This window comes from Herpailurus yagouaroundi, unplaced genomic scaffold, assembly GCF_014898765.1.
Source record: "Herpailurus yagouaroundi ecotype Mexico unplaced genomic scaffold, PumYag 67793, whole genome shotgun sequence".
Classification (NCBI taxonomy): domain Eukaryota; kingdom Metazoa; phylum Chordata; class Mammalia; order Carnivora; family Felidae; genus Herpailurus; species Herpailurus yagouaroundi.
The window spans coordinates 24,707,407-24,721,164 of record NW_024420586.1 but is presented as its reverse complement, the minus strand read 5'-3'; the positions used below and the strand labels follow the sequence as shown (position 1 = coordinate 24,721,164).

The 13,758-nt window shown below is 46.2% G+C and overlaps 1 non-coding gene across 1 annotated transcript; it reads left to right on the top strand.

Annotated features, from left to right (window-relative positions):
• The first annotated feature begins 3,464 nt into the window (after window positions 1–3,464).
• Window positions 3,465–3,527, top strand: LOC121026199 (small nucleolar RNA SNORD43). The gene has a single exon (XR_005788300.1). It is a non-coding gene; the product is annotated as a small nucleolar RNA SNORD43 (small nucleolar RNA).
• Window positions 3,528–13,758: the final 10,231 nt, after the last annotated feature.

Genomic DNA, 13,758 nt, shown 5'->3' with positions numbered 1-13,758 from the left:
AGCTCAGGTCATGATCTCACAGTTCATGGGTTCGAGCCCTGCATCAGGCTCTGTGCTGACAGCTCGGAGCCTGGAGCCTGCTTCAGATTCTGTGGGTCCCTCTCTCTGCCCCTCTTCCACTCGCACTCTCTCTCTCTCTCTCTTTCTTTCTCTCTCTCTCTCTGTCTCTCTCAAAAATAAATAAAACATTAAAAAAAGAAGTCAGGATAATTACTATTTAAAATTTTCCTTTGTATCAGGGGTCATATAGCATGGGGCACTTTGTCTCTTCCACTGTCAATCACCACAATACCCTCCTCTCCACTCTCCTCACTTTCCCAGGGATTCCACCTCTCAGCATCCTAATCAGATTTTTCCACAAGTGTTCAGACCTTAATCTGTAGCAGCTTGTACCCTCCTAGCTTTGCAAAATGGCATGCTAAGGTCTCCAACTTATTATCCTGTTCCCCCACCTTGTCTGTCAGCCCCAAACGTAGCAAAGTAGTGGACAACTGCATGTCCTTTTCTAATTTCAGCTCTTCTCCCAACTTTCTAACTTGAGTTTCAGCCTCTAGTTGGGCAGATGAACTGTTTACAGAGGTGGTCAGCCCACTGCGGCAGTCATTTTTTTTTCCATTCTCTGCTGCAGTACACTCTGCATTGTTCCTCAAACAAGCACATCAAACCAGCGAGTGTTATGGGGCATCCCCCTACTCACATAGTAGTCCACAAGCATCTAATATCTGGGCCACCTTTACCCACAGAGAGGTTGATGGCCACCTCGGGATTTCCCCTATGGATGTCTTTTTCCCAAGGCCCATTTTGTTGGAGAAAGTCATCAAGAGGAAGTATTTGACAGTTAACCTGTAAGCTGGACACAGGGCAATTGAAGGCCCCTTACTTCCCACCCTTTCTTTGAAGTTCAGGTTCCATTTGCCTTTCCCACTCCCAGAGGCTTCTCCAAAGATAGGCCCCAAAGAGATCCAAATCTGTCCAGAGATAATGATGTGGTGTTGAGAACATCTGCATAGTATACTTGACTAAACACAGTTAAAGCTTCTCCCTATATACATTTTTAAGATTTGCTGGGTAGGTGCAGGGATATACTCATCTTGCTTCTGCTTAAGACAAATCTTGTATGTAAGTTTCCTTTGCTTATTAAACCTGCTACATACTAACCTGGAGTGGCCTGCCTCTTCCTTTGTTCTCTCCCTGTCCTCTGAGTACCAGTGGCCAGTTTCAGATTGTACTTTGGGAGCTCCCAAGAGGGTTGCAAGCCAATGCATTTGTTTGGACTTTTGTTTGGCTCACCAATTATTGTTTCACAAACTGGCCCCCATTCATGGAGTGCAATGAGAGACCAAAGAAAGAGACAACCCACTCCATATTGGTAAGTGACAGCTTTAATAAGCAAGGGAACTTATGAGGCTTGTCTTAGGTGGTCATAAGATGATCAGATCTCCGTGTCTGCCTGCCAGAATTTTAACAGTTTATAGAGAGGCCTTAAGGGGGTTTAGTCATGTATACAATCCAAGTAGTCTCCACAACACATCACTCTCTTAAGGCTGCATCCTTGCAAACAGCTCTCACTTGGGAATGGTGGGCAGAGTATACATTCCAAGGACATGACAGGAGAGGAGGTGAGGAGCCTCCAACAGCCTGGTTCTAGCTCACAGGCCACCTGGTGGTCACATCCTCTTGATGACCTTCTCTAACAGATGATCATTTCAGATGGAGCAATCACAAGATAAGTGACATTTGAAGATAAGGTTGAGGACTTCACCTGGCAAGAGTGGCAGCACCTGGGCCCTGCTCATAAAACTCTGTGTGGAGATGTGATATTGGAGAATTACAGCCACCTGGTCTCTGGGGGCAAGGAAGGCTCCCCCAGACAATTTGGTACTTATGATTATTGTGTCCTACACGGTATCTTTTATTTTTAGGTTTTGAAAGCTAAGTTTCTTCCTCATCCTCAAACATCACTGATTTTGTAATGACACATGACTCCATCTAAGTAGCCATCCCTAGATGATGAGGAAACGTTTTGTGGGAACATCTTCTCTGTTCACAAAAAGAATGCCTGCATTCAACCTGGTTTACGTTACATGTTGGACGAGAAACATAAATCTAATTAGAGAAACTTCTGCTTTTGGTGATGACAGAGAAGCTTTTAGCAGACCAACTTTCCTGCTGAGGTCAAATAAAAAAGTGGATAAAAGACAATATTTGGAGGCATCAGAAAGCTGCTGAGGAGATGGAGGCCTCAGTTCTGGTGGCGGTGACATCAGGTCTCATTTCACAAGCAGACCAGAGCACATCTACTCAATACCGACTACATTTAGACCAGGGACCAAACAGTGTCCACAAGAAACAAGGAGAGCTTCTGCAGATGCCTGGCCTGAAGGACAGAGCAGCTAGAATACAAGAGCACAGTGCATGAAGCACATACCAGACACATTCCCTGAGTGCTACATGACCTCTTCTTTATAAAGTCATTATTCTCAGAAATAGGAAACATAACTGGCTATTCTAACACAGAGAAGAAGGAAGAGACTTAGATAAAATGCCAAGATGGAGGAATTTATCCCAAATGAAGGACAAGAAAAGGCCATGGCCAGAGATCTAAGCAAAACAGATATAAGTAACATGCCTGATGGAGAATTTATTATTTTTTTTAATGTTTATTTATTTTTGAGAGAGAGAGAGACAGACACCAAGTGTGAGATGGGGAGGGGCAGAGAGAGGGGGAGACACAGAATCCAAAGCAGGCTCTAGGCTCTGAGCTGTCAGCACAGAGCTGGATGTGGCGTTTGAACTCATGGACTGAGAGATCATGACCTGAGCTGAAGTCAGAAGCCTAACTGACTGAGCCACCCAGTCTGATGGAGAATTTAAAGCAACAATCATAAGGATACTCATAGAATAGAAGATACTCATGAGACCCTTACCACAGAGATAGAAGAGTTTTAAAAGAATCAGTTAGAGAGGAAGAATTCAATAAATGAGATTGGAAATAGGCTTCATACAGTGAACAGTAAGCTGGAAGAAGCAGAGGAATTAGAAGACAAATTAATGGAAAACAACGAAGCTGACAAAAAAAGAGAAACAAGAATTACACAACACAAGAATAGACTTAGGGAACTCTGTGACTCCATCAAACGTAATAACATTTGTATTATAGTAGTCCCAGAAGAAGAGAGGGAAAAGGGAGCAGAAAATTTATTTGAGGAAATAATAGCTGAAAACATCCTATTCTGGGGAAGGAAAAAGATATCCAGATCCAAGAGGCACAGAGATCTCTCATCTAAATCAACAAAAGTAGGCCAACACCAAGACATATTATAATTAAATTAAAAAGCAGCAGGACAAAACAAGTCCTAGCTAGGGGTGCCTGACTGGCTCAGTAGAATATGCAAGTCTTGATCTTGGGGTTGTGGGTTCAAGCCCCAGGTTGGGTGTATAGATTACTTAAAAATAAAATTTTACAAAGATGATGAATTTATTGATGGGAAGATAGAGACTCTGTGCTGATTGTCATGTCAGTTCAGTGGGAAGCATGTTGTCTTTATTGCTCAGAGGAGAATTCTAAGTCAACTCGAAAAAGCTGTACAAAAAATAAGCAAAAGCGTCCCAGGAGCTGCACATTGATAGCCGTGCACGATGTGATCCTGGAGGACTTACTTTTCCCAAGCGAGTTTGTAGGCAAGAGAATCCATGTGAAACTGGATGGCAGCCAGCTCATAAAGGTACATTGGGATAAAGCACAGCAGAACAATGTGGAATACAAGATTGAAACTTTCTCTGGCATCTATAAGAAGCTCATGGGCAAGGATGTTAACTTTGAGTTCCCAGAGTTTCAGTTGTAAACAAAAATGATTAAATAAAAGCATTCATGGTAAAAATAATAATAATAATAATAATAATAATAATAAAAAATAAGTTCTTAACTTACAAGGGAAGACCCATAAGGCTAGCTGCAGATTTATCAAAAAACAAAACAAAACAAAACCTTGGCAAGCCAGAAGGGAGTGGCATGACATATTCAAAGTGCTGAGTGGGAAAAATCTGCAGCCAAGGATACTGTTTTTGGCAAGGCTGCATTCAGAATAGAAGGAGAGATAAAGAGTTTCCCAGATAAACAAAAACTAAAGGAGTTCATGACCACTAAGCCAGGCCTGTAAGAAATATAAAAGAGAACAATTTGAGCACAAAGGAGAGAACAAAAGTGATAAAGACAAGAAAGGATCAGAGAAATGTCCATAAACAAGTAAAAATATGGCACAATATACATATCTATCAATAATTACTCTGAATCTAAATGGACTAAATGCTCCAATCAAAAGACATAGGGTGTCAGAATGGTTGAAAAAAAGACCCATCTATATGTTGCCTTCAAGAGACTCCTTTTAGACCTAAAGACACCTGCAGATTGAAAGTGAGGGGATGGAGAAACATTTATCACATAATGAATGTCAAAATAAAGCTGCAGTAGCCATACTCTAGAAAGTCTCTAGCCAGACTCAGCAAAAAGAAAAGAGAAAGTACCGAAATAAATTTAAAAAATCACAAATTAAAGAGGAGAAATAAAAACCAACACCACAGAAATAAAAAATAATTATAAGAGAACATTAGGAAAAATTATATGCCTCTCAGGGATCCACTGCAAGAAGAGTGAATAATCTCCCTCACTGTGTGCCTCAGGAGCTCTTCAGATCACTGTTCCAACACTGTCTGCCTCTGAATGGTTTCCCTGCCTTCTCTCCAGGAGCAGCGCAGTGCCTTTCAGGCTCTATGTCAGCCAAGGCTGCTGAACTTAAAACTCCAGGCCCCACTGGTTGTAAGAACTCACAAAAATCAGCCCCTCTTCTTTTCCAAGCCAACAGTTTTGGGGAAACATTCTCATTGTGTGTTCCCCTCTCTCTCACCCTTCTCCAGGACCATGGTTCCCTCCTTTCTGCAGCAGCCATGATCTGTTTCTCCCCTAAACCACATCTCTGTACTTCCTACCCTCTTCAGTGTGGCTTCTTCTCTCCCTTTAGTTGTGGAGTGTGTTCTGTCAGTGTTCAGGCTGATATCTGGCATATTTAGGATGATTTGATGGTTATCTTGTGTTCGTGGGATGAGACAAGCCTAAGGTCCTCCTATGCCGCCACCATCTTCCTCTCCTCTGAAGAAAACTTTTCAGATGTTTTATTTATTTATTTTGAGTGAGAGAGAAAGAAAGGGAGAGAGAGAATGGAAAGAATGAGTGGGGGAAGGGCAGAGGGAGAGAGAGAGAGAGAATCTCAAGCAGACTCTACACTTAGCACAGAGCCCAATGTGGGGTTAAATCTCATGAAGCATGAGATCATGACCTGAGCTGAAATCAAGAGTCAGTCACTTAACTGACTGAGTCATCCAGGCACCCCGAAAATGGATCATTAATAGAGGAACTGTCATGGCAGAGAACAAAGCCATTAGGGACTGCATCACATGCTAGTAGGACAGTCTCTTCAATAAAGGCTCTTGAAACTGTACAGCAACGTGCAAAAGCATTAGACTATATTACACCATGCATAAAAAACAACTCAAAATGGAATAAACAGCTGAATTTAAGACCTGAAACCATAAAACTCCTAAAAGAAAACATAGACAGGAAGCTATGTGACATCTGTCTTGGTGATGATTTTTTGGTTCTGATCTGACTCCAGGGGCGCCTGGGTGGCGCAGTCGGTTAAGCGTCCGACTTCAGCCAGGTCACGATCTCGCGGTCCGGGAGTTCGAGCCCCGCGTCAGGCTCTGGGCTGATGGCTCAGAGCCTGGAGCCTGTTTCCGATTCTGTGTCTCCCTCTCTCTCTGACCCTCCCCCGTTCATGCTCTGTCTCTCTCTGTCCCAAAAATAAATAAAAACGTTGAAAAAAAAATTAAAAAAAAAAAAACTAAAAGTAGAACTACCCTATGATCCAGCAATTGCACTACTAAGTATTTATCCAAAGAACATAAAAGTGCTGATTTAAAGGGACATATGAATCCCAATGTTTATAGTAGCACTATCAACAATAGCTAAATTATGGAAAGAGCCCAAATGTCCATCGACTGACAAATGGATAAAGAAGATGTGGTGTATGTGTATGTGTATCACTGAGTAATATTCCATTGTATGTATGTACACAATGGAATATTACTCAGTGATCAAAAAGAATGAAACCTTGACATTTTCACCAATGTGGATGGAGCTAGAAACTATTATGCTAAGCAAAATAAGTCAGTCAAAGACAAATACCATATGATTTCACTCATATGTGGAATTTAAGAAACAAAACATATGAACATATGGGAAGGGAGGGGAAGAGAAGGAAACAAACCACAAGAGACTCTTAACAAGAGAACAAACTGAGGGTTGATGGAGGGAGATGGGTGGGAGATGAGCTAGATGGGTGATGGCAAGGCACTTGTTGGGATGAGTACTGGGGGTTGCATGTAAGTGACAAATCACTGAATTCTACTCCTGAAACCAATATTGCACTGTATGTTAACTAAAATTTAAATTTAAAAAAATATGGGAGTTTTGAAGTTGATTTGGTGATTCTCGACAAAACTGGAGGATCTTGGGGATGTTCAGGCAGTTCCAGAGGATATGTGCAGCAGTTTCATTAATATTACTTTGGAGGCTTGAGCTAAAAATTAAATAAGGAAGCAACATCATTAGTATCATCCCTAAAGGATATAGAGCACAGGTGTAAGGATCTTAGGGTCTTTTTTGTGGGGTATTGGTTTGTAACCTCCTCAGGAACTTCCTGGATATAATCTGAAATTGGTCCCTGAATGCAGAAGGCAGGGAGAGACTAAAGAAAGAGGCAGCCCACTCCAGGTTGGTAGGTGGCAGTTTTAATGATCAAAGGGAGCTTACATTTGAGGCCATGTCTTCGGTAGCAGCAAGACTAGTGAATCTCTGCTCCTCCCTGCCAAAACTTAAAAATTTATACAGCGGCCTTAACTAGGTTCAGTCATATAATACCATGCAGGTGTTTTCAACACCATATCCCTATCTCAAGCAATATCCTTGGATCAGCTTCTGGAAGTAGGAAAGGCAGGTGGAAGCCATATTTCAAGAACAGGGGAGGGAGTGAGAAGACTCTATTACCCAGGTCCAGCTCACAGGTCAACTGGCCGTCATGCCTTTGGATGACTTTCTTCAACCAGGGCATACAGTGTGGGCTGAGAGTTCAAAGCCCAGGTCTGAAGGGGATCTCAAGGTTGGTTATGAATGTCATAGGGTGAGCCTATGGATTTCAGAAGATAATAATTGGTATAAATATTGAAGGCTCCTAGTTTTGGATTATTGGGCCTGTGTGGATCTGGGATGCCTTAGGCGTCAATACAAATCTGGAGTCAAAGGATTGGTTTAGGAACCCAGAGGACGTTTATAGTGTTTTGAAGCTTTTAGCTAAAAGGAATGAGTCAAGAAAAGGACGTTAACTGATACAAATTTTAGGGAAGTCTAGTGCTGCCTTGTGTATCCCAGATAATTGAGTAGAAATCACTATTGATATTATAGAAGGTTTAGGTATAGGAAATATGATAATGATGAGAACAAAGGCAAGAGAAATATAGCCAAAATTCAATTTTCATACAAGTTGCAGCCCATTGATAAATACCTGAGATGTGCAGAACGTGACATTTCTCAAGGAACTCATAGCTGCCTTAATGTTAATGCTTTGCTAGAGACTAAAAGCAACCTTATCTTGACTATAGCCAGACCTCTAGAATCCTGTAACTCTTCTTTAATATGCACAAATCTCTCTGCTTATGTTATCTCTGCCCTCCCTGTACCCAAACTTAAAAAGTATGTGCAGCAGTCATTCCTCACAATCACAGTGTACCTCTTTCTCCTCTCTGGTCCTGTCCCAGCGCTATACAATAAAACACCTTTTTGCACCAAAAAACATCTCAAGAATTCTTTCTTTTCTGTTGGGTTGCAAGACCCCGCATCAGTAAGAAAATGGAATCATTGACACAGTGTTAGGGGGAGTGCTCAGTGCATACATTTTCTGGGTCCAGGAGAAGTCAGAAAATGAATTAACAGATCTAAATGTTGGAGGTTCACAACATTTGGAGGTTGGAGGTGCTCTGTGGTGGGTCTGCATTGGGTCTGTATTTTGGCCTTACTGTATGATGGTAGTACCACCAGGTCTGGTTGACCTTGTAATTCATGTGGGTCTTGTTCTCATGCAGTCCCCACAGCCAGGCCACCTCCTTCACAGCCGCAGGAGGTACTGCTGTAGTGTCAAGACAAGTCCATCCCTTGGGAGAGCACCCGCCATCCTAAGAGCACCTGGAGGGCAGAGGACTCACAAGCAAGAGGCTACGACATATGAGGGGGAAGAGCTCAGGAGAGAGGTACCTGGAAGAACTGCCCTCCTTGGACTGATAAAATGGGGATGATAGTACTTACTTCGTACCTTGTTAGAAGATTTTTAAGAAATTGAAGAAAGTAAAGCACTTAGCACAGTGCTAGCACCTAAGGCCTGAATGTTAACTGATGTTACTACTTCTGTTAGCACTTATCTCCCCCTAATCAGGATGCCCCTTTCTCGCCCTAGAAAGTCCATCACTCCATTTTAGTATGCTCACAGCCTAGCTCAGAACGCTCTGCACCAGTCATAAGGGAGCTACAGCTACCATCTTCATCTTAGTGTTGTAATTGAAGAAACTGAGGCAGGGATAAGAAAAGGACAAAATGCCCAAGTTTACACGGACCACAAACTTCGGAGACCCAGTATGTCCACAGCTCGAGCTCCTAAAGGCTAGGGGTCGCCGCTGCCAGCTCCCAACCGCGCGCAGCTCCAGCCCCGAAAGACACGCCCACAAGAAAGCCCACAAGTTCAGGTGGTGCTCTTTTTATTTTTTTAATGCTTATTTATTTTTGAGACAGAGAGAGACACAGCATGAGCAGGGAAGGGGCGGAGAGAGAGGGAGACACAGAAGCAGGCTCCAGGCTCCGAGCTGTCAGCACAGAGCCCAACACGGGGCTCGAACTCACGAACTGTGAGATCGTGACCTGAGCCGAAGTCGGACGCGTAACCTACTGAGCCACCCAGGCGCCCCACCGGCGGTGCTCTTGAAACACCGCACCCATCTAGTGGGCGGACGGAAACGTGGAGGGCGGGGCGTATGGGGCGCTCTACAAACGCCCAATCCGTTAGAATGCTCCTGAATTCCCCGCCCTCCACGTAGAACGTCCGGCACGCCCCGCCCCACAGAGCGCCTCAAATGCCCTGCCCACCACGTAGAGCGCGCCAGTCGCCCCACCAACACGTTAACGACTTCGCATGCCCCGCCCACTACGTTAAAATACCCTACAACCCAGCCTTCCACGTAGAACGTCCCTCTTGCCGCGCCCCACGTAATACACCCCTACATCCCGCCCTCCACTTAGAACCACCCACATGCACCGCCCACCCCGTAGAGTGCGTCACACGCCCGGCCCACACGTAAACGCCCACCACACGCATCATCCACGTAAACCCACGTCCCGCCCACCACGTAGAGCGTGCCACTCGCCCCGCCCATACGTAGAACGACCTCGCATACCCCACCCACTACGTTAGACTGAATCACAGCTCCGCCTTCCACGTAGAGCGTCCTCCTAGCCCCTCCCCCACGTAGTACGTCTCCCACATACCACCCACCACGTAGAGTATGACACATGCCCAGCCCGCCGCGCCCTCACGTGGAACGCCCCCTACATGCGCCCATACGTAAACGTACATGTCCCACCTACCACGTAGAGCGTGCCACTCGCCCGCCCACATGTAAATGACTTTGCGTGCCCCGCCCACTACGTTAGACCGCCCCAGCCCCACTTTCACGTAGAACGTCCCCGCACATCCCTCCCTTCACGTAGAACGTACATGCCCCACCCACCACGTAGAGTGAGTCACAAGCCTGGCGCCCCCTCCCCGCAGAACGATTTCGCGTACTGCCCACTACGTTAGACCGCCCCAGCCCCACCTTTCACGTAGAACGTCCCTCTTGCCACGCCCCCACAGGTATGCCCCCCACATCCCGCCCTGCACGTAGAATGACCCACATGTCCCGCCCACCACGTCGAGTGCGATACGTGCCCTGCAGCGCCCCGCCCTCACGTAGAACGATTTCGCGTACGCTGCCCACCACGCTAAAACGCCCCAGTCCCGCCCTCCACGTAATACGACCCACATATCCCGCCCACCACGTAGAGCGCGACACACGCCCGGCCTGCCCTCACGTATAACACCAATATGCGCCTTTACGTAAAACCACATGTCCCTCCCACCACGTAGAACGCGCCACTCGCCCCGCCCACACGTAGATCGACTTCACACCCCGCCCACTACGTTTGAGCGCCCTAGCCCCTCCTTCCACGTAGAACGTCCCTCTTGTCCTGCCCTTACGTAGTACGTCCCCCATATCCCGCCCTTTACGGAGAACGACCCACGTCTCGTCCAACACGTAAAGGGCAACACACGCCCCGCCCACACGTAGATACACTTTGTGTACACCGCCCACTATGTTAGACCGCCCCAGCCCCGCCTTTCACGTAGAACGTCCCTCATGCCCCGCCCCAATAGTACGTCCCCCACATCCCGCTCTCTACGTAGATGACCCACATGCCCCGCCCACTACGTAGAGTGTGACACGTGCCCTGCCCACCCCGCCCTCACGTAGAACGATTTCGCGTACGCTGCCCACCACCTTAAAACGCCCCAGCCCCGCCCTCCACGTAGAACGACCCACATGTCCCGCCCACCACGTAGGGCGCGACACACGCCTGGCCCGCCCTCACGTAGAACACCAACACGCGCCTTCTACGTAAACCCACATGTCCCGCCCACCACGTAGAGCGCGCCACTCGCCCCGCCCGCACGTAGATCGACTTCACATACCCCGCCCACTACGTTAGAGCGCCCTAACCCCTCCTTCCACGTAGATGACCCTTTTGTCCCGCCCCCACGTAGTACGTCCCCCACATCCCGCCCTTCACGTAGAATGACCCACATGTCCCGCCCACCATGAGGAGTGCAACACACGCCCGGCCTGCCCCGCCCTCACGTAGAACACCCCCTACATGCGCCTTTACGTAACCTACATTTCCCGCCCACCACGTAGAGCGGGCCACTCGCCCTGCTCACACATAGAACGACTTCGCGTGCCCCACCCACTATGTTGACTGTCCCCTGCCCTGCCCTCCACGTAGAGCGTCTCTCTAGCCCCGCCCCCACGTATGTCCCGCTCGCTCCGCCCACACGTAGAATACCCCCCCCGCACCCCGCCCTGCACGTAGAATGACCCACACGCCCCGCCCACACGTAGAATGCCTTCACAGCCCCTCCCAACTTGTCAGCCCCGTCCTTCACGTAGAACGTTCATCTCGCCCTGTCCCCGCCCCATCCCATTCGCTCTGCCGGCTCCACATACCCCGCCCTCTACATGGAATGACCCACACCCTTTTACGTACCCTACCTGTCCCGCCCACCACGTAGACCTCTCCACTTGCCCTGCTCACAACGTAGACCGTCCCCCACACACCGCCTTTTATGTAAATGTCCCGCTCACCCCGCCCTTCACGTAGAATGTCCCATAAGTCTCGCCCACTTTGTAGGTCGCCCTCCACGCCATGCCCTCCATGTAGAATGTACTCCATGCCCCGCTTTCTACACACTCTGTGTCAGTGCCTTGGAATAGTCAAAAGTAACTCAGTCTTCACTTTTGTGTGAGCAAATATACCGTGTTTCGGTTAGTCCAACCTGAGTAGGGGGCCGAAGTGTAGCCTTCCTAGTCCCCAGAATAGACTCGTGCCTGAGACTGCCGCTGCTCCAGTACCGCTGAGCACTGCCTTTACCGTCTCCAAGGATGGGGCGAACCTGAGTAGAACCAAACTGACCAACGGAGAGAGGAGAAGGGCCGTGGTTTATAGAATTGGACAGGATGGCAGAGGACTCTAGATTAGTGTGCGAGTTGGGACTGGAGGAGAAGAAACAGACCAATGAGGACTGAGAGCTCTGTGCGGATCCTATGGGGAGCGTGCCCTGCAAGGGGGGCGAGAATCAGTGGATTTCAAAGGAAGGTGGAGAGGCGGGACGCACGGGTGGAATCCAAAGCTGGAGTGAAGCTAGAGTGTGTGCAGGATGGGGATGTGGGTGCACTCCTACGTATGTAACGGCAGGGGCATCTTGGCAGTTGGAAATACCCAGTAACAGATTAAAATAGGAAAGTGGGTCTGGAGTCATTGGTAAGAAAGCAGTAGTAACAGAAAGAGGGTGTCTTTTTGGTACTTAACAGCTGCTGTATGACTTTGGGAGAAAGTATTTCTCGTTAACTTTGCAATTGCCTTTATCTGTGCCTGTCACTTCAGCCCAATTAATAGCAAGGCTGTGTTTTTCTTTATCACTCTGAGGTGATTTTCACTCTTTCTATCCCAGACAGGGTTTTACTCTTTCACTCAGTCTTTTGGCCAAGGACAGGTGAGGTCAACCATAGAACATTATTCTATGAAATTCAGATCTTAACCATTGTCCGGCTTCCCCTGATCTAAAGACGGTTTGGAGAACATAGTCGGTAGTTGGATAAAATGTACATTCTTCACATTTCTTCAACGGCAGCTTAGTGTTGGATCATCAAACAGAATAGTGGCTGCATAGCAGCATTTAAGACTCTGGAAGCCCCATATTTGAACACTATGATACAGATAAATACTAGAAGAATGAGTATAGTAAGCATGTGTAGTCCACTTGTAAGTCAGGAACCAAGTTTACTCAAGTTAAATGAAAATTGCAGATCCCACTTCTAATCTGAAGACCATGCAGAATCAGATGTTGGGGCACTAGCAAAAATACAAAATATATTGATTTGCTTGTTTGTTTCTCTGGTGTTTTTAGTAATGTTAAAGATTCCAAAGAGTCTGTTGGAATGTAGGTACAACATTCTTCTATCCTGAGAGGTCAATATATTTAGAGTGGCTGTATGCTTAACCACTGTTTCTCTGATTTCATAACCTCGGGCAAGAGATTCTATGGTCTTAGTGACATTGTTTAGTTCTTCTGCTATTCTCTGAACAGTAGCATGTAGGATTTTTCCCACTTTTCTTTCTTCTTATAAAGTGTAGAATGAAGAGGCATTGTGGCAGAAGGCAGTCCAAAATTCCTCTTAGGTAGCTAAAATCTTTGAACTCAAATCAAGGTCTAGTTTCTCTCCTTGAATCAGATTATCTAAAGATTTCTTCCTCTAAAAAGGAAACTTAATGGTCTAAAAGAGACCCTGAGTGATATCAAGGACTATTCTGAAGGCAGGCATTAGTTTACCAGGATAAAAGATCCTAGTGTAATTTGCAGTTAAAAGTCAATAGGCGTTTATGTCACAAATCCAATACAAATCCATTAGGGGCCACTGAGTGATCTAGCTTTGGTCAAAATAACTAATGAAGGTTGTCAAATATTACTGTAACGTTTTATACCATTTAGCAAGTGTGGTCTGATGCCAAGAATTGACAATTTTAGTAATAGAGGCCATCAAGTAGATTTAAACTAAAAGAACTTAGGGCTGCACTTACGTAATATGCCTTTTTTGGGAAAGGTGTGTAAATGTGAGACAGCTTCTGCGTATACATCATCTTTTCCTCAATTCTTCCCCAATTCTATTTTGTTGAAAGTTCAGTTACAAAAGTTAAAGTCCACAGAATATTCCCAAGTACTGTTTCAGTGAAGGTAGGAATGTCCTTTTCTAGGTAGGATAAGGAGTTTTAGATTTTGGTTTGTCCTA